Below are 24,805 nucleotides of genomic sequence, written 5' to 3' on the forward strand. Positions count from 1 at the left end.
TATCGAGAAACAATAGAAATTCAAATTAGTAGAAAAATAATATGTATGGCATAATTAATGCGTTAACTAAGTAGACATAAAGAAATTTCCTATTAATATTACTAGTTGACTGCAATGTTTATTTCTTCTTTCCTCTATATAACTAATTATATGTTCATCCATTGATCTCATCCGATCCATACACTCTACTTTTTCTTTTCAGACAATTAATTGAATCTATGGCATCATCATCTTCTTCTGCGAGTAATTCACAGTATTGTCCTCCATGGAAGTACGATGTCTTTCTAAGTTTCAGAGGAGATGATACCCGGAATAACTTTACAAGTCACTTGAACAAAGGTTTGGAAAATAGGGGAATAGCCACCTTTCTAGACGATGAAAGACTAGAGGATGGCGATTCCATCTCAGAAGAACTCATGCAAGCGATAGAAGAGTCTCAAGTTGCCAGAATCGTTTTCTCAAAGAATTATGCTAAGTCAAGTTGGTGCTTGAATGAAATAGTGAAGATTATGGAATGCAAGGAGAAAGAAAATAGACAAACAGTTATACCGATCTTCTATTATGTGAATCCATCACATGTTCGATACCAAAGTGAGAGCTTTGCAGAAGCTTTTGCCAAACACGAATCGAGGTATAAGGATGATGTTGAGGGGATGCAGAAGGTTCAAGGATGGAGGAATGCCCTAACTGCTGCTGCAGATCTAAAAGGACATGATATTCATGACGGGTGAGTTGGAAACAAATAATTGCTTTTGATGAAAAAAAAATAACAATATGTTTCTATATATTATCCTGAACTATAATGTTTCCTATTTAATACGCTCTTGAACAATAAAATTATGAAATTACTTTCTAATACTTGACTTCCTCACATTGTCAACAATCAATCTTTAATTTATGTAGGATTAATCAATCAAAGAAAATTGATCAGATCGTCGACCACATCTGTTCCAAACTTTGCAAGAGTGCTCGTTTTTTTTCTGATTTGCAAGATGTTGTGGGAATAAATTCTCATTTAGAGGATCTAAAATCCCTACTTCAAATAGAAATCAATAATGTTCGGATTGTAGGAATCTGGGGAACAGGTGGAATCGGTAAAACAACAATAGCAAATGCCATCTTTGATACTCTATCCAATCAATTTGAAGCAGCTTGTTTTCTTGCGAATGTTAAAGAAAATGCAAAAAAGAATCAACTGCATTCTTTACAAAATACCCTTCTGTCTGTACTATTAAGAAAAAAAGATGATTACGTTAGTAATGGTTATGATGGGAAGCGCATGATTAAGAGCAGACTTTCTTCTATGAAGGTGTTGATTGTGCTTGATGACATAGATCATGGTGATCATTTGGAGTATTTAGCAGGTGATGTTGATTGGTTTGGTAATGGTAGCAAAGTTGTTGTAACAACTAGAAACAGAAAATTGATAGAGAATAATGATGCAATATATAAAGTGCCTACACTACCTGATGATGAAGCTATGAAATTGTTCAATCAACATGCTTTCAAAAAAGAAGTTCCAGATGAGTGTTTTAAGAAGTTCTCATTGGAGGTAGTAAATCAGGCTAAAGGGCTTCCTTTAGCCCTCAAGGTGTGGGGTTCTTTGCTGCATAAGAAAGGCATAGATAAGTGGAAAAGAATTGTAGACCAAATAAAGAAAAACTCTAATTCAGAAATTTTTGAAAAACTCAAAATAAGTTATGATGGATTGGAGCCCGAAGAGCAAACGATATTTCTAGATATCGCATGTTTCTTCCGAGGAGATGAAAGAAAAGAAGTCATGCAAATTGTTGAGAGCTATGATTCTAGAGTTGAATACATATTGGATGTCCTAATTGACAAATCCTTTGTGTTCATCTCTAAATATGATAGAATTGAAATGCATGACTTGATTGAAGATATGGGCAAATACATAGTGAAAATGCAAAAAGATTCCGGAAAACCTAGCAGAATATGGAATGCTGAAGATTTCGAAGATGTGATGACTGACAATATGGTAAGTAAGCTAAACAATGCAATAGTATTCACATTTCAAAGATATATATATACTCTGTTCCTCTAGCTTCATATACTGACGCACAAGTCATTTAAGTTGTTTCAAATCCACACTACCTAGTTTGTTTATCTCATGTTAATAAGTTATGAATAACCACTTAATATATTTAATCCTATATCACTCTTTGGATTAACTTGAAAGTTATACAATATTTAATTTGTTCATACTAATTTAATCAATAATTTTTTAAAAGCTAATATCACCATTTATTTACCCCAAGTAATTTTTATTAGTAAAAATTCAGAAATGAAAAAATAAAATTTAGGAGGGCCAAAAACTTAATTACCTTACTAATTCACTTGATCATTATTAATTTTATTTTCATTTATAAGATTACAGTTATTGACACTATTTCAGTTACCATTTTTGTTTTATGAGAGCATGGAAAACTTTTTAACTTTTGTCTAATAAACTTCTCCAAAAGGCAAAAATGTATCAGTAAAAAATAAAATTAGCTACGCAAAGCATTTCTCTTAACTAATATTGTACCTTAAATTTTATTTGATGGTGCTGGCTCTTCAAGTACAATGACAAAAATTAGGGGTAGAGTAAGAAAACAATGATATTGATATGTGGATTGTACATGATAAGTTGATTCATGATCTTTTTATAGGGGACAAGGGCAATGGAAGCAATCTGGTTTAGTTATTCTGAAAAACTATGCTTTAGCAAAGAGGCAATGAAAAATATGCAAAGGCTTAGGATATTAAGCATATTTCCTAAAGACGGATCTTATAGGACACCCTACTTCATTAAAACCGACTCCAATTGCCCTGATGGCTCCATTGAGTACCTGCCCAACAACTTGCGTTGGTTTGCCTGGTTTGATTATCCTTGGAAGTTATTGCCAGAAAATTTTAATTCCAGAAGGCTTGTTCATCTTGATCTCCGATGGAGTTCATTGCATTATTTATGGAATGAAACAAAGGTACCATTCTATTTCAGATACTTCCTATTTTTAATTGTCCTAGAATTATATATGATTCTTGCGTTTAAATAAAATATGTTATTTATTCCATACACTCAAACTAATGTATTTCATCATTCTTTCTGTGTTTTGAATAGCTGCCGCAATTTCCTTCTCTACAAAGGATAGATCTATGTGGCTCTAAAAGTCTGAAGAGAACAGCAGATTTTGAGGGGATGCCAAATTTGGAGTATTTGGATCTTTGTGGATGTTCGAGTCTTGAAGAAGTTCATCCTTCCCTCAAGCATTGCAAAAAACTTATCCAGTTAAATCTGTCTGATTGTACAAAACTTGAGAGGTTTCCATATGTTAATGTGGAATCTCTGACTCTAGAATACTGCTCTAGTTTAGAGAAATTTCCAGAAATCCTTGGAATAAGGGAACTGCCATTATCTTTGAATGGCATGGAAAACCTTGTATCTCTTCCAAGCAGCATTTGTAAGTCGAAAGGTTTGGTGAAACTATCTGTGTCGAATTGCTCAAAACTTGAAAGCTTGCCAGAAGAGATAGGTGATTTGGAAAACTTAGAGTATCTTAATGCCGACTGTACTCTAATCTCACAACCTCCGTCTTGCATCGTCCGGTTGAACAAGCTTAAAAGTTTGAGTTTTGGACAACATAGATCAGAAGATGGAGTGTACTTTGTGTTCCCTCTGGTGAATAAAGGGTTACTCTCATTGGAATATCTGGATCTCAGTTACTGCAATTTAAAAGATGGAGGACTTCCAGAAGACATTGGATCCTTATCCTCTTTGAAAGAGTTGAATCTCAGTGGAAATAATTTTGAGCATTTGCCTCAAAGCATATCTGAACTTGGTGCTCTTCGATGCTTGATCTTATCAGATTGCGAGAAGCTTACACAGCTGCCAGAATTTCCACAGCAATTAGATACAATATATGCAGATTGGAGCAACGATTGGATCTGTAATTCGTTGTTTCAGATTATGTCATCATTGCAGCATGACATCTGTTCTTCACATTCCTTGTCACTAAGAGTGTTTGTGAGTTGGGTGGTGGATATCCCAAGTTGGTTCAAGTATCAGGGAATGGGCACAAGTGTATCAGTCAATTTGCCTAAGAATTGGTATGTAAGTGATAACTTCTTGGGATTTGCTGTATGTTATTTTGGCAAACTAATTGATTGCATCACAGCTCATTTGATTCCCTTATCATGTGATGATGGGATGTCGTCAATGACCCACGAATTTGCCTTATCCAACAATTCACAATATTCTGATGAATGGAATATGAAATTTTTGTTGGTACCTCTTGGTGGCTTATGGGATGCATCTAATGCAAATGAAAAAACACCAAATGACTATGGGTGCATTAAGTTAGATTTTATTGGAGAAAGAGATGATGATTTTGGAAAAGAAAAGAAAATTGGAGTTCGTTTGTTGTATAAAAATGAATCTGAGCTTTGCATTGGGATAATGAAGAGCAGATATGAAGAAGAGGCCACTTGCTCCTCTCCTAAGAAACTCTTGCAGCTCTTTCCCACAAGCCCGGGATTATAGATTAAATATAGGTATATACCTCATGAAATTGTGTTCTCTGTTTATATATAAATTATTTCTTCTCATTCTTTCTTCTATTGGCAATCAGTAATCAGCAGCGAGTTTGGGGACACTGCCTATGAAGGGAACATGCACGTACAATTCATTCTTTTTATATTTCATTTTGAAATATAATCACATTTTCCATTTCCTGACAAATAGATAAATTGCAGATGGATGAAAGAAGCTTTCGAATCCAATAATTTCTCCCCAACCATCAAGTTCTACTGAAGTTGCATAGTCTCCATTGATATCTACTGTAAAATGTTACATTCTTATTCTATTTTAATAAGTGCAAGAAACACATTTGATTAATAATGTAATCTAATTAGCAAAGAAACACTGCTATATAATTGAACCCCTTCCTATTCTCATTTCTTGTTCAATGTATTGCCAACGTCGAGCATGAAACGATATTTCACGTCCAATTTCAGAAGACGTTCCAACGCTGTGTTAACGTAGTCCATTGGCACGACTTCAATATCTGGTGTTATGTTATGCTTTGCAGCGAAATCCAATCACATTTCTCGAGTTTCTTTCATCCCTCCTATGCAACTTCCAGCCACTAGCTTCCTTCCTGTTTTTCACATTATTATATATACAAACTTTAGTAAAGACTGTTTGATGCACTAAGCTTTCACTATGTGCGGGAAGAGCTACATTATATATACTTTAATCTAAACTTTATTCTTGAAATCGTGCATAAAAAATTATTGTCCGATGCTTACCCATAAGAAGTGGAAACACGGGAAACTCCACCGGTTTTTCTGGTGCACCAACCATAACAAGCTTACCATGAGATTTCATCAACATAAGCAATGGAAGAATAGGGTGCACCACAGAAACAGTGTCGATAATCCCATCCAATGTGTTCATTGCAGCCTGTTCGTCTATAATAAATAATACAAATAAACAAAAGGTTAGCCCCCATTCTCGTGTTTAAATTGCTAAACTTTAGTTTTTCTTTTCAGACAATTAATTGAATCTATGGCATCATCTTCTTCTGCGAGTAATTCACAATACTGTCCTCCATGGAAGTACGATGTCTTTCTAAGTTTCAGAGGAGATGATACCCGGAATAACTTTACAAGTCACTTGAACAAAGGTTTGGAAAATAGGGGAATAGCCACCTTTCTAGACGATGAAAGACTAGAGGATGGCGATTCCATCTCAGAAGAACTTGTGCAAGCAATAGAAGAGTCTCAAGTTGCCGTAATCATTTTCTCAATGAATTATGCTAAGTCAAGTTGGTGCTTGAATGAAATAGTGAAGATTATGGAATGCAAGGAGAAAGAAAACAGACAAACAGTTATTCCGATCTTCTATTATGTGGATCCATCACATGTTCGATACCAAAGTGAGAGCTTTGCGGAAGCATTTGCCAAACATGAATCAAGGTATAAGGATGATGTTGAGGGGAAGCAGAAAGTGCAAGGGAGGAGAAATGCCCTAACAGCTGCCGCAAATCTAAAAGGACATGATATTCATGACCTGTGAGTTGGAAACAAATAATTGCTTTTGATGGAAAAAAAAATAACAGTATGTTTCTATATATTATCCTGAACTATAATGTTTCCAATTTAATACGGTCTTGAACATAAAAATTATGAAAATACTCTCTAATACTTGACTTCCTCACATTGTCAACAATCAATCTCTAATTTATGTAGGATTAATCAATAAATGAAAATTGATCAGATCGTCGACCACATCTCTTCCAAACTTTGCAAGAGTGCTCGTTTTTTGTCTTATTTGCAAGATGTTGTGGGAATAAATTCTCATTTAGAGGAACTAAAATCCCTACTTCAAATAGAAATCCATAATGTTCTGATTGTAGAAATCTGGGGAACAGGGGGAATTGGTAAAACGATGATAGCAAAAACCATCGTTGATACTCTATCTCATCAATTTCAAGCAGCTTGTTTTCTTGTGGATGCTAAAGAAAATGCAAGAAAGAATCAACTACATTTCTTACAAAATACCCTTCTCTCTGAATTGTTAAGAAAAAAAGATAATTACGTCAATAATAAGTATGATGGGAAGTGCATGATTCCAAACAGACTTTCTTCAATGAAGTTGTTGATTGTGCTTGATGACATTGATGAAAGAGATCATTTGGAGTATTTAGCAGGTGGTGTTGGTTGGTTTGGTAAAGGCAGCAGAGTTATTGTAACAACTAGAAACAGACAATTGATAGAGAAGGATGTTGCAATATATTAAGTGCCTACACTACCTGATGATGATACTATGCAATTGTTCAATCAACATGCTTTCAAAAAAGAAGTTCCAGATGAGTGTTTTAAGAAGTTCTCGTTGGAGGTAGTAAATCACGCTAAAGGCCTTCCTTTAGCTCTCAAGGTGTGGGGTTGTTTGCTGCATAAGAAAGGCCTAACTCAGTGGACAAGAACTGTAGACCAAATAAAGAAAAACTCTAATTCAGAAATTGTTGAAAAACTCAAAATAAGTTATGATGGGTTGGAGCCCGAAGAGCAAAAGATATTTCTAGATATCGCATGTTTCTTCCATGGACATAAAAGAAAAGAAGTCATGCAAATTGTTGATAGCTGTGATTTTGGAGCTGAATACAGATTAGATGTTCTAATTGACAAATCCCTTGGATTCATCTCTAAATATGATAGAATTGAAATGCATGACTTGATTGAAGATATGAGCAAATACATAGTGAAAATGCAAAAAGATTCCGGAAAACTTAGCAGAATATTGAAGGTTGAATATTTCGAAGATGTGATGATGGACAATATGGTAAGTAAGCTAAACAATGCAATAGTATTCATAATTCAAAGATATATATATATATATACCTTGAGTAAATTTTTATAAAATAAAATTAAGGAGGGCCAAAACTTAACCATACCAGTTCACTTGATCATTGATTAGTTTTTTTTTGGAATTAAAACTAGCATTTTATTACCAAATATCAGATCTGTACATAGTCTAGAAAAGCTGTGATGGTATGGCATTCACACAGCTGCAAACCAAACAACTAGACATCAAAAACCTATGTGCTAGTGGTAAACTATAGCTAACTATGGGTAGAAATTAAGGCTATTTAGTCTTCTCGCAAGCTTCTTCTTGAGTGATACTCCGTAGAATATGTCCTGCACAGTTCTCCTAACCACCATTTTAGGTTCACAACGTTTGGCCTGAAATATCTTCTGATTTCTCTCTATCCACACTTTGTATACTGCTGCAGCAAATGTCATCCTTAATATAGTTGTTGTTCGACCATTTCCATTGGCATAAGTGCATGCCCAGTTAAGTTCATCTTTCCAATTCATGGCCACTCTATTGATGCCCTGCCTAGACCAGATTTCACTTGAGTAGTCACAGCTGAAGAAAAGGTGTTCAATAGTCTCATTCTCCTTGTTGCATAACTCACATTGTTGTTCATCAACTTCACCCCATTGTAGCAATCTGTCTTTTATATGTAGTCTTCTAAGGGTAGCCAATCTAAGGATAAAAATCCATTTTGGAGAACCTGGATTGTTGCAAATAATTTTTCTCCACTGTACTTTTTGGAACTCACCCCTCATCAAGACATACATCTTCCTAATGGAATAACTATGAATGTTTGACAAATCACTAACTTGTAAACCAATGTCCTGTAGGCATAACTTCACCTTCAAAATCTTTTGTGTTGGGTTGGATTCCCATATTGGCCTTCCTTTTATATAGTAACAATGCACCCATCTAACCCATAATGTACCTTTTTTAGAGCACAGGTTCCAGAGCAATTTGCTAATGGCTGCTCTGTTCCACACTGTAATATCAAGAATGTGTAGGCCACCAGCAGTTCTTGGTAACCACACCTTATCCCAGGCTTGCAAAGCCTTCTTTGTTACTTCTGTACCTCCCGTCCACAAGAACCTCTTACAAGTTGATTCTATAAGTTTGATCACCTTGGCGGGTAACACAAAAATTTGCGACCAATAAATATGGATAGAGAATAATACAGATTTAATTAGCTGCTCTCTGCCTGCGTAAGATAGAAACTTTGTTGTCCAACATGTTATTCTTCCTAGCATCTTGTCAATCAAGGGTTGGCATTGGGTGATTGATAGTCGTTTAGTACTTAGAGGCCCTAAGTATCTAAAAGGTATCTCACCTCTAGTAAATCCAAGAATATTCAAGATAGCTGTCTGATTTATGACATTCACCCCTCCAAAATATACAACATTTTTGTCTTTGTTTGCAATCAGACCAGAAGCATGAGAAAATTGTTGAAAATAATCAAACAACAGCTGTACAGACCTTATGTCACCCTTGCAAAATAATAATAAGTCATCAGCAAAATTGAATAAGTTTTACCTTTGAGCACCTGGGGTGAAACTTAAATTCAGGACAGGTCATTAGGCTCTTCAATAATCGTGAGAAGTACTCCATTGCTAAAACAAAGAGAAAGGGGGACATAGGGTCCCCTTGTCTCAATCCTCTCTTAGCATCAAAAGGTACAGAAGGCCAGCCATTGATACAGATTGAGTAAGACACAGTTTGAAGGCACTCCATTATCTAGTGTATGAATTTTGTAGGGAAATTCAGATGTGTCATTACTTGCTTGACAAAGATCCATTCTAGTGAATCATATGCTTTTTGCATATCTACTTTAAGCATACATCTAGGAGAGACCCCCTTTCTTCCATAGCCCTTAACCAGTTCATGACTTAAGATAATATTGACATGCAAATTTTATACAGACATTTGAAGTTATACTTTGTAGACTAATGAACCTTTTAACAGGGAACCAAGACAATGGAAGCAATCTGGGCGCATGGTGTTCAAAAATTATGCTTTAGCAAAGAAGCCATGGAAAACATGAAAAGGCTTAGATTATTATGCATCATGAGTTTTCGTACACATGATGACTCCATTGAGTACCTGCCCAACAACTTGCGTTGGTTTGTCTGTCATCATTATCCTTGGGAGTCATTATTAGAAAATTTTGAACCTAAGAAGATTGTTTGTCTTGATCTCCAAAAGAGTTCCCTGCGTCAATTATGGACCGGAATAAAAGGTACAATTGTTGAATTCAATTTTCATTATTTTTCTTTTTGTCAAATACGTACATAGATAGACTCTCAAATTTTAAATAAATTTTGGTCTAAAGTTGTTGGGGTGGTCCAATTAGAGTCAAAACTGAGGGACCAGTTTCGTTGGCTATTTTGTATCGAGAATTTGAATTTGATGAAACGAATGAAAATTAGTTGTTGAGCTTATTAATTTTAACAACATAAAAATACTTAGCTTAGTTGAAATAAAAGATAATTTTATATAAATTGGGTTGGAGCAAATTTGATTCAATGAGAGTAAGATATTTTTTATTGGTCCACTAGCCAAATCTTAATTATCCTGGGCAGCATCCTAATTCTTCTGTGTTTTGAATAGCAGCATTTGCCGTCTCTGCGAAAGCTAGATCTTAGAGATTCAGAAAGGCTGATTCAAACACCAGATTTCACGCTAATGACAAATTTGGAGTATTTGGATCTGCGTAACTGTAGTGATCTTGAAGAGGTTCACCGTTCCTTGGAGTGTTGCAGAAAACTCATTGTGTTAAATTTGCAGAGGTGTATACGCCTAAATAAGTTTCCATGTGTTAACGTGGAATCTCTTGGATCTCTGCTTCTACTGCATTGCTCTAATTTAGAAAAATTTCCAGAAATCCTCGGAAGAATGAAGCCAGAGTTAGAGATCAAGATGAGCTGGTCTGGGCTAAGGGAAATACCATCATCTATTATTCAGCAATACGCATGTCACCTTGCGGAGTTAAGTTTGAGTGATATGAAAAAACTTGTAGCACTTCCAAGCAGCATTTGTCAGTTGAAAGGTTTGGTGAAGCAGGATGTGTCATACTGCTCAAAACTTGAAAGCTTGCTAGAAGAGATTGGTTATTTAGAAAACTTGGGAGGGGCTTCATGCAAGCTTTACTCTAATCTCACGACCTCCGTCTTCCATCATCCGCTTGAACAAGCTTAAAATCTTGAGTTTTAGATTGGACTTGAAACCTATGTTTTTTGCCACAAAAGAATCAAAATATAGAGTGTCCTTTGTGTTCCCTGAGGTGAATGTGTTAGCATGATAGACAACTAAATGATTGTATATATTAATGTAATTATATAGTGATATAAATTAGCATGATCATATACATTTGTTGTAGAATCATATGAATAAATATTGTGATAGAATAGCTAATTTGGAGGGATAGCAAGACAGATTTAGAGGGATTCAATGGCAGATTTAGAGGGATTCAATGGCAGATTTGTAGAGATAGAATAGCTGATCTTTAGGATAGGAATGGCGGATCTTTAGGGATGTGTAATCTTTATTTTCTCTATATAATGGAAAGACTCTCACTTTGAGAGGCATTCAGCAGAAAATTGACATGGTATTTAGAGCCTTCTCTTGGCTGTCTTGTTTCATAGAGTCATTTGTGGTTCCTTCTAATTTTTTTGGAAATCTTGGTTTTTGGTTGACTGTTCATCGACAATCAGTCCTACCACCTGGGAATTTTTTCTTGGTCATTCTAGTTGCTTTCTTGAGTCTTTGTAGTTTTCATAGCTATTCAAAATCATGAATTCACATCACTTTGAATCCTTCGGTGTTCGTTTTACTGGGAAAAATTATTCTTCTTGGGAGTTTCAATTTCAGTTGTTTGTCACCGGCAAAGAACTATGGGGCCATATAGATGGAAGCGATCCTGCTCCTACTGATGCAACAAAACTAGGTGAATGGAAGATTAAAGATGCTCGGGTGATGACATGGATTCTAGGGTCAATTGACCCTCTTATTGTTCTTAATCTCAGGTCGTACAAGACAGCTAAGGCTATGTGGGATTACTTACAAACGGTTTACAACCAAGATAATAGCGCAAGACGCTTTCAGTTAGAGTATGAAATTGCTAATTACTCTCAAGGAGGTCTTTCTGTCCAGGATTATTTTTCTGGATTTCAGAACTTATGGGCTGAATTTACAGATATTGTCTATGCCAAATACTACTGAATCTCTATCAGTGATTCAGGCAGTTCATGAGCAAAGCAAGCGAGACCAATTTTTGATGAAATTACGCTCCGACTTTGAGAGTGTTCGCTCTAACTTGATGAATCGTGACCCGTCTCCCTCTTTGGATGTTTGCTTTAGGGAATTACTTCGTGAAGAGCAACGTATTGTCACACAAAATGCTTTCAAGAAAGAAAATGACGTCACTGTTGCATTTGCTGCTCAAGGTAAAGGAAAGGGCAGGGATATGAGTAGAACTCAATGCTACAGTTGCAAGGAATATGGTCATATTGCTAGCAATTGTAGCAAGAAGTTCTGTAATTATTGTAAACAACAAGGACACATTATCAAAGAGTGTCCCACGCCCCCTCAAAATCGTAGGATCAATGCTTTTCAAGCTGGGATAAATGGTTCCACTAATGATATCTCATCTTCAGGACAAGTTCTTACTCCTGAAATGGTACAACAAATGATCATGTCAACCTTTTTAGCATTAGGATTACAAGGTAATGCAGTTACATCTATTTTTTGGATTGTTGATTCAGGTGCTTCCAATCATATGACCAACTCAACGAGCATCCTAAAATATGTTCGTAAGTATCAAGGTCCATCACAAATACAAATTGCCAATGGTAGTAATTTACCCATTATCAAGGTTGGGGACATTACTCCAACTTTCAAGAATGTTTTTGTTTCACCAAAGCTCTCAACTAGTCTTATTTCAGTTGGACAATTGGTAGATAACAATTGTGATGTGAATTTTTCTCGTAATGGTTGTATTGTGCAGGATCAGGTGTTGGGGACGATAATCGCGAAGGGGCCTAAAGTTGGACGATTGTTTCCTATACACTTTTCCATTCCTCCTGCTCTATCTTTTGCTTGTACTTCTACTGCTAGTAAGACTGAGATTTGGCATAAACATCTAGGACATCCAAATTCTGTTGTGTTGTCTCATTTATCAAATTCTGGTTTATTGGGAAATAAAAATAAATTTTCAGTTGCTTCCATTGATTGTTCTACTTGTAAATTAGGCAAAAGTAAAACTCTTCCTTTTCCTAATTTTGGTAGTCGTGCTACAAAGTGTTTTGATGCCATTCATAGTGATGTTTGGGGAATTTCACCAATTATTTCTCATGCTCATTTCAAATACTTTGTGACATTCATAGATGATTATAGTCGGTTTACATGGGTGTATTTTCTTCGATCCAAAGCTGAGGTATTTTCCATGTTTAAGACATTTTTGGCTTACATTGAGACTCAATTTTCTACATGCATCAAATTATTAAGATCTGATTCTGGTGGAGAATATATGTCTTATGAATTCAAAAAATTCTTGCTTGACAAAGGGATTGTCTCACAACACTCTTGCCCATATACACCACAACAAAATGGAGTTGCTGAACGAAAAAATCGGCATCTTTTAGATGTCACTCGTACTTTATTGATTGAGTCATCTGTACCATCTAAATATTGGGTGGAAGCTTTGTCTACTGCTGTCTATTTAATTAATAGATTGCCATCTAAAGTGCTAAATCTTGAGTCTCCATATTTTTGTCTTTATCACCAAAATCCTAACTATAGTGATTTTCATACATTTGGTTGTGTTTGTTTTGTGCATTTGCCTCCTTCGCAACGCAATAAACTTTCTGTACAATCTACTAAATGTGCTTTTATGGGTTATAGTACTTCACAAAAAGGTTTTATTTGTTATGATCCATGTTCTCACAAATTTCGTATTTCTAGAAATGTTGTTTTCTTCGAGAATCAGTATTTCTTTCCTAAGATTGTAGATCCATCTTGTGTTTCTCCTATTCTTCCTACTTTTGAGAATTTATCATCTTCTTTTAAGAGGTTCAAACCTGGATTTGTGTATGAACGACGTCGACCAACTTTATCCTATCCCGACACTGATCTGCCACCTGAAACTATACCACAAATAGAATATGAGAATTCTTCAAGATCTGGTCCTCTTGAGCCTACTCGGCGATCTACCAGAGTATCTCGTACTCCCAATTGGTATGGATTTTCCTCTACTTTATCCAACATATTTGTTCCATCTTGTTACTCACAAGCTTCCAAGCATGAATGTTGGTAGAAAGCAATGAAGGAAGAATTTTTGGCTCTTAAAGAAAATGACACATGGGACATTGTTTCATGTCCTTCAAATGTCCGCCCTATTGGATGTAAATGGGTTTATTCAATCAAACTTCATTCTGATGGAACTCTTGATCGGTACAAAGCTCGATGGTTGTTCTTGGTAACAGACAAGAGTATGGAGTGGACTACGAGGAGACTTTTGCACCCGTAGCCAAAATGACTACGGTGCAAACTATTATTGCCATTGCTGCTTCACAAAACTGGTCTCTTTATCAAATGGATGTCAAAAATGCTTTTCTCCATGGTGATCTTAAAGAAGATATTTATATGAAACCTCCACCTGGTTTGTTCTCATCGCCTACATCAGATGTATGTAAGTTGAAGCGATCTTTGTATGGATTAAAAACAAGCTCCAATAGCTTGGTTTGATAAGTTCCGGTCTACTTTGCTACAATTTTCTTTTGAGCAGAGCAAATATGACTCATCTTTGTTTCTTAGGAAAACATCTACAGGTTGTGTTCTTCTTTTGGTGTATGTAGATGACATTATTATCACAGGAACTGATTCTTCACTAATCACTAGCCTCCAACCGCAGATGAAAGATTCTTTTCATATGAAAGATCTTGGTACTCTTACTTATTTTTTGGGTTTGGAAGTTCATAATGTTGCTTCAGGTGTGTTTCTAAATCAACACAAATATACTCAAGATCTGATTTCTTTGGCTGGTCTTCAAGATTCATCCTCCGTAGATACACCATTGGAATTGAATGTGAAGTATCATCGTGAGGAAGGCGATCTTCTTCCTGATCCGACTACATTTTGACAATTAGTTGGGAGTCTAAATTACCTTACTATTACTCGGCCTGATATCTCTTTTGCAGTTCAATAAGTTAGTCAATTTATGCAAGCTCTCCTTCATCTCCACTTGGTGGTTGTTCGTCGCATCATTTGGTATCTTCTAGGAATATCTACTCGTGGATTGTTCTTTCCAAGTGGTTCTCCTATTCGTCTTAATGCTTTTAGTGATTCTGATTGGGCGGGATGTCCTGATACTTGTCGTTCAGTCCCTGGTTGGTGCATGTTTCTTGGAGAGTCATTGATATCTTGGAAGAGTAAAAAGCAAGACCGTGTGTCAAAATCTTCAACAGAGGCTGAATATCGATCCATGTCTACTGCTTGCTCCGAGGTTGTGATTACTTGCTGAGATTGGATTTCCTCAATCTCATCCCACTTCTCTCCACGCTGACAATACAAGTGCTATTCAGATTGCTACTAATCCAGCTTTTCATGGGAGGACCAAGCACATCGAAGTGGATTGTCATTATATACAAGAAGCTGTAGATAAATGAGTCATTACTCTTCCACATGTGTCCAGTGATCTTCAAATAGCTGATGCGTTTACAAAATCCATGGCACGACAACGCCATCAGTTTCTAGTAGGCAAATTGATGCTTCTTGATCCACCAGCATCAATTTGAGGGGGGATGTTAGCATGATAGACAACTAAATGATTGTATATATTAATGTAATTATATAGTGATATAAATTAGCAAGACCATATACATTTGTTATAGAATCAAAGGAATAAATATTGTGATAGAATAGATAAATTAGCATGATCATATACATTTGTTGTAGAATCATATGAATAAATATTGTGATAGAATAGCTGATTTGGAGGGATAGCAAGACAGATTTAGAGGGATTCAATGGCAGATTTGTAGAGATAGAATAGCTGATCTTTAGGGATAGGAATGGCGGATCTTTAGGGATGTGTAATCTTTATTTTCTCTATATAATGGAAAGACTCTCACTTTGAGAGGCATTCAGCAGAAAATTGACAGAATGAAGGGTTATGCTCATTGGAAATTCTGAATCTCAGTGTTTCTGCAATCTAACAGATGGAGGACTTCCGGAAGACATTGGATGTTTATCCTTTTTGAAAGAGTTGAATCTCAGGGGAAATAATTTTGAGCGTTTGCCTCGAAGCATAGCCCAACTTGGTTCTCTTCTATCCTTGGACTTATCAGAGTGCTGGAGGCTTAAAGAGTTTCTAGATGTTAACATGGCTGAAGGGTTACGGTCGTTGGAAATTCTGGATCTTAGCTACTGCAATCTAATAGATGGAGGACTTCCGGAAGACATTGAATGTTTATCCTCTTTAAAAGAGTTGAATCTCAATAGAAATAATTTTGAGCATTTGCCTCAAAGCATAGCCCAACTAGGTTCTCTTCGATTCTTGGACTTATCAGAGTGCATGAGGTTTACAGAGTTTCTAGGTGTTAACATGGCTGAAGGGTTATGCTCTTTGGAAATTCTGAAACTCAGGAACTGCAATCTAATAAATGGAGAACTTCTGGAAGACATTGGATTTTTTATTTTTTTTGATAACCGAGAAATCCGTCTGTGACCCGCCCTTTGGACCAATCACAACCTTCTAAACTCAGTGGATAATAGGCCTGCCCCTCTACCCTTCTCCACTTAAATATCGGGCATCGCTTTGCATGGTGTGGGGCTTGAACCTGCGACCTAAGCCACAAATCCTCCACTTTTTGCCACTTGAGCTAGGCCTTGGGGGCAAGACATTGGATATTTATCCTTGTTGAAATACTTGTACCTCAATATAAATAATTTTGAGTGTTTGCCTCAAAGCATAGCCCAACTAGGTTCTCTTCAATTATTGGACTTATCATATTGCAAGAGGCTCAAAGAGTTGCCAGGTTTCACGGGGATGCAATACTTGGATACTTTGGATCTCAGTTTCTGCAATCTAACAGATGGAGGACTTCTGGAAGACATTGGATCCTTATCCTTTTTGAAAGAGTTGAATCTCTTTGGAAATAATTTTGAGCATTTGCCTCGTAGCATAGCCCAACTTGGTGCTCTTCGAACCTTGGATTTATCACATTGCGAGAGGCTTACACAGCTGCCAGAATTTCCACGGCAATTACATACAATACGTGCAGATTGGAGTAATGATTGGATCTTTAATTCATTGTTCCAGAATATCTCAGTATTGCAGCATGACATCTATGCTTCAGATTCCTTGTCACTAAGAGTGTTTACGAGTTGGCCAGAGAATATCCCAAGTTGGTTTCACCATCAGGGAATGGGAGAAAATGTATAAAGATGAACCGAAGATTGAGGCCGGTTGTTCCTCTTCTCAGAAACAATGATGAACTAACATCCATGATGATAGTGAACACCAAGATGAAGCCAGGCAATCCGTTTTGAAATGAGAATGATCATGCACCAGAAGCAACTTTTTTTTTTTCTTCAAATTTTATAAGAATAATATTTGTACAGAGACACATTTTGTTGTTTGTTGGATGGTGAAATGGAGGTTTATTTTTCATATTCAATCATTCATTGTTTACTAATTGTCCTTTATCTTTTTATATATATATATATATATACAATTCTCTCCAAAACCAATATAAATTGTTCTTCTCTTGTGCTGAGCCACGATTTACCATGGTGAGTTAACTTATATGAACAAGCTTAAATTTTTGGTTCACTTATTTTGGGTTCAAGGCTTGGATATTAATGAGTAGCCTTTGTTAGGAAGTATTTTACTCTTAATGTGAGACTTCCCGTTGCGAATTTGAATTAAGTCAAGCCCCTATGCAGATACATAATACCGAGTAGAACTAACTCACGATAATTCGATTCTAAGGGAGATATTTTCCAAGGTATATTCTTTCTCTGCAGCTTCATCCAGCTGTCCATTGTGTTCATAGTACTGTGACCCCATAGCAATAATTCCATTCAATTGGAGTAAACCCCATCTTCCAGAAAACTTTTCATATTTGTTTTTTATTCATTGGGCATACATTCATAGGGATAGATACGTTTTTTTTTTTTTAATTTTTAGTTGGTGTGGAATATTATTTATAAAATTTGTTTTCTCTACTTCCACTAGAAAAATCAGTTTCGTGTAAGATTGTGTCTAGTCGTCTAATAAATGATGCATATTAATCCTTTTTATCAACATACCTATATTACTGAATTTTATAAAATCCGAAACTGCTTTTTATTTCCAAGCTTAATGAAGTTATCATGGCATTTGTAAAATGATAGCATTGAATTATTGGATGTTATTTTTCTAGAAATCTCTTGAATTCTGTAATTCTTCATCTTCATGGAGAAGTTTAAAGTATAAATAATACTTGAAAATTTGTTTGTTAACATCTTCTTTAGTAAATAACCTTTTTTCACCCTCCCTAAGAACTCTCACTCTTTTTGGTTTCTTGGTAGTTCGAACTTACAACGTTAGGATTGAAAGTGAGGGTGTTTACCATCTGAGCAACTCACTGTCATCTCGTCTTTAATAAGTTACGGTTGTTGAATTAACATATTTTATAATTTCAATAAGTACTTTTCCAAAATAAATGATTCAAGTAGGACCCTTTGAAGTCAATTCTGCTTAAAGAAAAAGGCCATGTGATTCACTTTTTTCTTGTAAAGCATTAATAATTCACAGAAACATTTTTCTTTCTATTTCTTCATCTTATAATTACCACAGAATTTCTGTTTTCATTTTTCAGATCAACATCCATGGCATCATCTTCTTCTTCTGCAAGTAACTCACTCTACTGGAAGTATGATGTCTTCTTAAGTTTTAGAGGTGAAGATACCCGGAGAAATTTTACGAGTCACTTGTACCAAGGTTTGAAAAACAGGGGAATATTCACCTTTCTAGATGATAAAAGGCTAGAGAATGGCGATTCCATCTCAGAAGAACTCGGGAAAGCTATAGAAGTGTCTCAAGTTGCCGTAATCGTTTTCTCAAGGAATTATGCTATGTCAAGATGGTGCTTGAATGAACTAGTGAAGATTATGGAATGCAAGGAGAAAGAAAATGGACAAATAGTCATACCGATCTTCTGTGATGTGGATCCATCACATGTTCGATACCAAAGTAAGAGCTTTGAAGAAGCATTTGCCAAACACGAATCGAGGTATAAGGATGATGTTGAGGGGATGCAGAAGGTGCAAGGATGGAGAACTGCCCTAACTGCTGCCGCAAATCTGAAAGGATATGTATTCCCTAACGGGTGAGTTAAAAAACACATATATTGAATTGAGCATGAAATAATTTATGAAGACTAGCTACATGTAGTTATATTCTACTATAGAACAAAGAATTTGTGCTCAAAACATAATCTTCAATAATTATATTAGCATTTTTTTTGCAGTGTTAAGTCAGATGCAGACTGTATTGAGCATATTGTTGATCAAATTTCGTCTAAGTGCAATACTTCAGTATCTTATTTGCAAGAAGTTGTGGGCATAGATACTCAATTAAGGAAAGTAGAATCCCTACTACAGATGGAAATCAATGATGTCCTGATTGTATGGATCTGGGGAATGGGGGGTGTTGGTAAAACAACACTAGCAAAGACTATTTTTTTTAAACTCTCATCCAAATTTAAAGATATTTGTTTCCTTGAGAATATCAAAGAAAACAAACATGGAATGCACTCTCTGCAAAATATCCTTCTCTCTAAACTGTTAGGGGAAAAAGATAATTCCGTGGATGATACGGAGGCGGGGAGGAGCATGTTGTCTGAGAGACTTCGGCTTAAGAAGGTTTTAGTTGTGCTTGATGACATAGATCACATAGACCAGTTGGAATACCTAGCAAAGGATCTCAGTTGGTTTGGCAAGGGTAGCAGGATTATTGCAACCACTAGAGACAAGCGTTTGATAGGGGAAAATGATGTAGTATTTGAAGTGGAAACACTACTTGACTGTGATGCTATTAAACTATTTAATCAATATGCTTTCAAAGAAAAAGTTCCAAATGAGCGTTTTAAGAATCTAACGTTGAAGATAGTAAGTCTTGCTAAAGGCCATCCTTTAGCCCTGAAAGTATGGGGTTCTTCATTACACCGGATGGATATAACTGAGTGGGAAAGTGCTTTGGTCCGAATAAAGAAAAACTCTGATGTAGAAATTACTGAAAATCTCAAAATAAGTTCTGATGGGTTGGAGCCCGAAGAACAAGAGATATTTCTAGATATAGCATGTTTCTTCCGAGGAATTGAAAAAGAAAAGGTCATGCAAGTTCTTGAGAGCTATTATTCTGGACCAAAAATTGGATTGCGTGTTCTAGTTAACAAATCTCTTGTGATCATCTCTGAAAATAATGAGATTGAAATGCATGACTTAATACAAGATATGGGTAAATGTATAGTGCAAATGCAAGAGCATCCGGGAGAATATAGCAGATTATGGAATGTTAAAGATTTCAAAGAAGTGATAGACAACAATATGGTAAGTAGGTTAAATAATGCAATAATTAATATTCAATTTTAGTTTTCATATTCCAAAAAGCATATAGAATATTACTTGTCCACTTTTGAATTGACACACCTATTAAGAAAACAATGATTGACATAGTGAGTTTACCATTTTACCCCTATTAATTATGAAGTGGATAAATTAAAATTTTAAGATTTTCAAGAAGTTCTACCTTTTTCAAAATTAATTAATTGAGGGTATAATATGTAAATTTTTTTTGTCATTTCTTGATTTGTCAAAATGGACAAGTAAAAATGAAAAATTAGACAAGTAATTAGGCGCAGAGAGAGCATTCTTGCAGGTATGTCATTTTAGTCGTAGCAAGGAGTAAGAAAAATAGCGTTATTGGTTTGCACATTTTACATGACATCTAAAGTTATAATTTGTCTGATAATTTTTTTACTAGGGGACCATGGCAGTGAAAGCAATCTGGTTTACTTATTTTGAAGAACTAAGCTTTAATAAAGAGGCAATGAAAAATATGAAAATGCTTAGGATATTATGCATACACAATGGAGACGAATATAGTAGGATGAGGGCCTCCTTTTCATCTGACTCCAATTGCCATGCTGGCTCCATTGAGTACCTTTCCAACAACTTGCGTTGGTTTGTCTGGCATGATTATCCTTGGCAGTTATTGCCAGAAAATTTTAATCCCAAAAGGCTCGTTCATGTTGATCTCCGATGGAGTTCATTGCATTATTTATGGAATGAAACAAAGGTACCATTCTGTTTGAGATGCTTTATATTTTATCTTGTCCTAAAATCATAATTCTTGTGTTTAAATAAAATAAGTCATAAAATCAAATTAATGTAGATATTTTACATTATTTTGGGTTGTTCTCATAATATTAATCTCTATGAATTGCATTTCCAACCTCTGCATCTAAAGAAGAAACAAAAACAAATATATGTTGGCACTACTTTTCTCATCGGCCATTGTTTTCTAGCTAAGTTTGTTGGCCATTGTTCTTGATAAAATGTGCATTCTATCAAGAAGAAGCGAGAATAAATAGTTTACATCAAAATATCCCACTTGGAAGCTACTTTTTCTATTTTCTTTACCCTCACACGCCTAAAAATTAAAGGTGTTTTCACACTCTTTTCCACGTCAACGTCCAGAGGGAGATGGTCAAATATGGGGGACATTTAAGAGTACAATTGCAATATTCAAATGTACACCAAATAATAACATGCTAAGCATGTTATCATTTTACCTTTTATGTATAATAACATGATTTTTATCTAGTTTCCGAGCATGTAATTTACATAAAAAGTAAAATAAACAATTTCTAATTTCACATGTTGAGTCATTATCTAAAATGTCGTTTACTACTTTACTCATTCTTTATGTGTTTTGAATAGCAACAATTGCCGTCTCTACGGTTTCTAAATCTAAGGGGCTCCAAAAGCCTGAAGAGAACACCAGATTTCAAGGCGATGCCAAATTTAGAGTATTTGGATCTAAGAGAATGTAGGAGTCTTGAAGAGGTTCAAAATTCCCTGGGATGTTCCAGAAAACTCATTGGGTTAGATTTGTCTTATTGTGAAAGCCTTGAGAGGTTCCCATATGTTAATGCAGAATCTCTTAAATCTCTGAATCTGAAATACTGCTCTAGTTTAGAGAAATTTCCAGAATTCCTCGGAATAATGAAGCCTGAGTTATATATTACGATGTCATACTCTGGGATAAGGGAACTGCCATTATCGATCATTCATCCCCGAGCTCATCTTAGAGACCTACATTTGCCTGGTTTAAAAAACCTTGTATCTCTTCCAAGCAGCATTTGTAAGTTGAAAGGTTTGGTGAGGATAGATGTGTCCTTCTGCGTAAAACTTGAAAGATTGCCAGAAGAGATAGGCGATTTAGAAAACTTGGAGCGCCTTGATGCCCACTTTACTCTAATCTCACGACCTCCATCTTCCATCATCCGCTTGAACAAGCTTAAATTCTTGACTTTTGCAAAACGAGTAGATGGAGTGTACTTTTTTTTCCCTCAGGTGGATGAAGGATTACGCTCATTGAAATCTCTGGATCTCAGTTATTGCAATATAATAGATGGAGGACTTCCGGAAGACATTGGATCCTTATCCTCTTTAAAAGAGTTGAAACTCGGTGGAAATAATTTTGAGCATTTGCCTCGAAGCATAGCCCAACTTGGTGCTCTTCAAACCTTGGACTTATCACATTGCATGAGGCTTACACAACTGCCAGAATTTCCACAACAACTACATACAATAGCGGCAGATTGGAGCAATGATTCAATTTGTAATTCGTTGTTTCAGAATATCTCGTCATTGCAGCATGACTTATGTACTTCAGATTCCTTATCATTAGGAGTGTTCACCACTGAGGGGGATAATATCCCAAGATGGTTCCACCATCGGGAAGATGGTACAAGCATATATGTCAAATTGCCTAAAAATTGGTATGTAAGTGAGAACTTCTTGGGATTTGCTGTATGTTTCTCTTGCAAATATAATGACGGCATAGCTCACTTGTTTTGTTATCATGGGAGGCCGGTGACGTGTATCGCCCAGAAACTTGCCTTATCCATCCATTAAGAATATCCTTTTTTACCTGCTATTCATTTTTTCTTGGTACCTCTTACTGGCTTATTGGATAAATTGAAGGCAAATGGAAAAACACCAAATGACTATTGGTGCATTAAGTTAACTTTTTCTGAAGATGTGAAGAAGTGTGGACTTCGTTTGTTGTATAAACACCATGACTCTGTGACCAGAATCTGTCGAATACTCTGAAAGCATTACAAGGTATTTGATCATGCTCTAACTTTAGCAATACACTTTTTTTTCCGGGGACATTATCATATTTGTAGCAAGTAAAACATGGAGGTTCAATCTGTATTCATTTACTGCAAAGCCAGTATTCTGCTTTTCTGAGTATCGCGATTTATACTTTGTTGTATGTTTTTGATTTTGATGCTCTCTCAGAAATCTCTGTTTTTAATGTAAATACTTCTCTTGTTATGGCAGGGAAGTTGGGAATAAGATGAAACAATCAAAGTGCAGCACAGTGTGAGACGGTGAAGTTGAGGTTCATCACCCTCGTGATCTCTTTCAGTTCTCGTGTACTTCTTTTGAAGGAAAATGTGAAATATAAGATGTTGTGAAATCATTGTGATTAGGAATATTATCTTACTGTCTGCTGTTTAGCTTGTTTCCTTCGATCTTTATAAAAGTAATAAGTAGCGTCTATATCTCGATTACTTATTATAAGTGGTTTCACTCTTTTGGTTTTTGATACTTTTGCAGTGCAAACTGGGATCATGGTACTCTGAGAACAACATCGGTAACTCTGCCTATGAAGGACACATGTTTCTTCTGTTTGTAACATAACAACTAGAGTCTTGGCCTGAGAAAGAGATTTGCGAAAGAACTTGGGTATGCAATAATCTGTTCTCTTATATATTAGTAAAGGTGACACGACATCTCTCTTACACCAGAATATATACCACGTTTCATTATGAAATAAAATCACATCATCTTAACATTTGCTAATGAGTAGCCTGTCCAAAATCCAATTGCAGATGAGCATTAGAACTATTAGTAAGTCGTCTCACGTCTCAAAGCTAACAGAGCAAAGGGCTATTTCCAGGAATCAAATGTATTCCACTGGAGTCGGAGTTGGAGCTGGAGTTGTGTGAATTAGAATCAGAGTTGTCAAAAGAGATGAACATACATATATTTTGCTATAAGAAACATTAAACTATGATGCTGGAAAAAGGAACTAAAAATCACCTACTTTTTTTTTAGCAAATTTACCACTAGACAGAGTGATTAATAAGAATAAGTACAAGTAAGAGGGGCTAATTACCTTACCAATCCTAATAAGATATTGCCTCAGATAAAAGTTTAACTTGAAACATTATACCGATTTTATTGATATCCATTAAAACTAACCTTAGGATCAAAACATTTCTTGGTCGAAAATAAATTAAATGAATAAAAATAATCTAAATAGTAAGACATAAAATGAAACTTTACCTAACAAATGTGGGTCATGTTTATTTGAAACTATAAGATAATGTCCTAGCAATTTCTTTATAACTGGCCAAGCATGAAGAGTAGACTTCATTGTATAGAAGATAAATAACCGGTCAAAAAACTCATTTTAATAAATATGTACATTAGTAGAAGTAAGTAGGAAATTTCTTGGAAACTTTAATGCAATATGCACACAATTAATGGACCACTAAAAGTACAAGCAAATAAAGGTGTAAAGAAAAAACAAGGGTAATTTTTATGTCACCGACAACACGACTTGACTTCATCAATTCATTGCGAAGTCAAGTCTAATTCACTTTATAATTTATAGTTTTTACCATAAATACTAGTTCACTTAATAGTTTGAAATAAATACATAGTGTCTTACTAATTAATAATTTTGTACCAAATTTCAAATCAAATACACTATTTTTTAGATATCAAGTCAAATACATATATCAAAGATACTAGATACATTCTGAAATAAAAATATGTGTGGTCCAATTTTACTTTTTGGATAGTGAGTCCATAACCATAAATGAGAAGAATTAAATAATTACTAGCACTATAAGTTAACCCTATTTGCTAATTAAATTAACAACATTGATCTATCGAGGAGCAATAGAAATTTAAGAGATGGTGAAAGGTACTCATATATATTCAATTGTGATAACTTCAAATCAGTAATAAATGTATGGTTAAAATCCCATTGGATTTGTGGAGCTGAAATTTCTTAGAATATATTTTTTATTTTATTTCTTTTGTTTTTTATCTGGTGTCCGATATTCGTATTGAAGCTTGACT

At 35.4% G+C, this 24,805-nt stretch overlaps 1 pseudogene across 1 annotated transcript; it reads left to right on the forward strand.

The window, feature by feature from the left end:
• Positions 1 to 143: 143 nt before the first annotated feature.
• LOC102598397 (uncharacterized) lies at positions 144 to 23,515 on the forward strand (annotated as a pseudogene). Its single transcript, XR_001474037.1, has 9 exons — positions 144 to 727; positions 904 to 1,996; positions 2,670 to 2,984; positions 3,122 to 4,537; positions 5,534 to 6,072; positions 6,250 to 7,342; positions 20,400 to 20,714; positions 21,359 to 22,768; positions 22,991 to 23,515. The product of XR_001474037.1 is annotated as an uncharacterized protein (transcript).
• The last annotated feature ends 1,290 nt before the right edge of the window (positions 23,516 to 24,805 follow it).

Source organism: Solanum tuberosum, unplaced genomic scaffold, assembly GCF_000226075.1.
Source record: "Solanum tuberosum cultivar DM 1-3 516 R44 unplaced genomic scaffold, SolTub_3.0 scf00148, whole genome shotgun sequence".
NCBI lineage: Eukaryota > Viridiplantae > Streptophyta > Magnoliopsida > Solanales > Solanaceae > Solanum > Solanum tuberosum.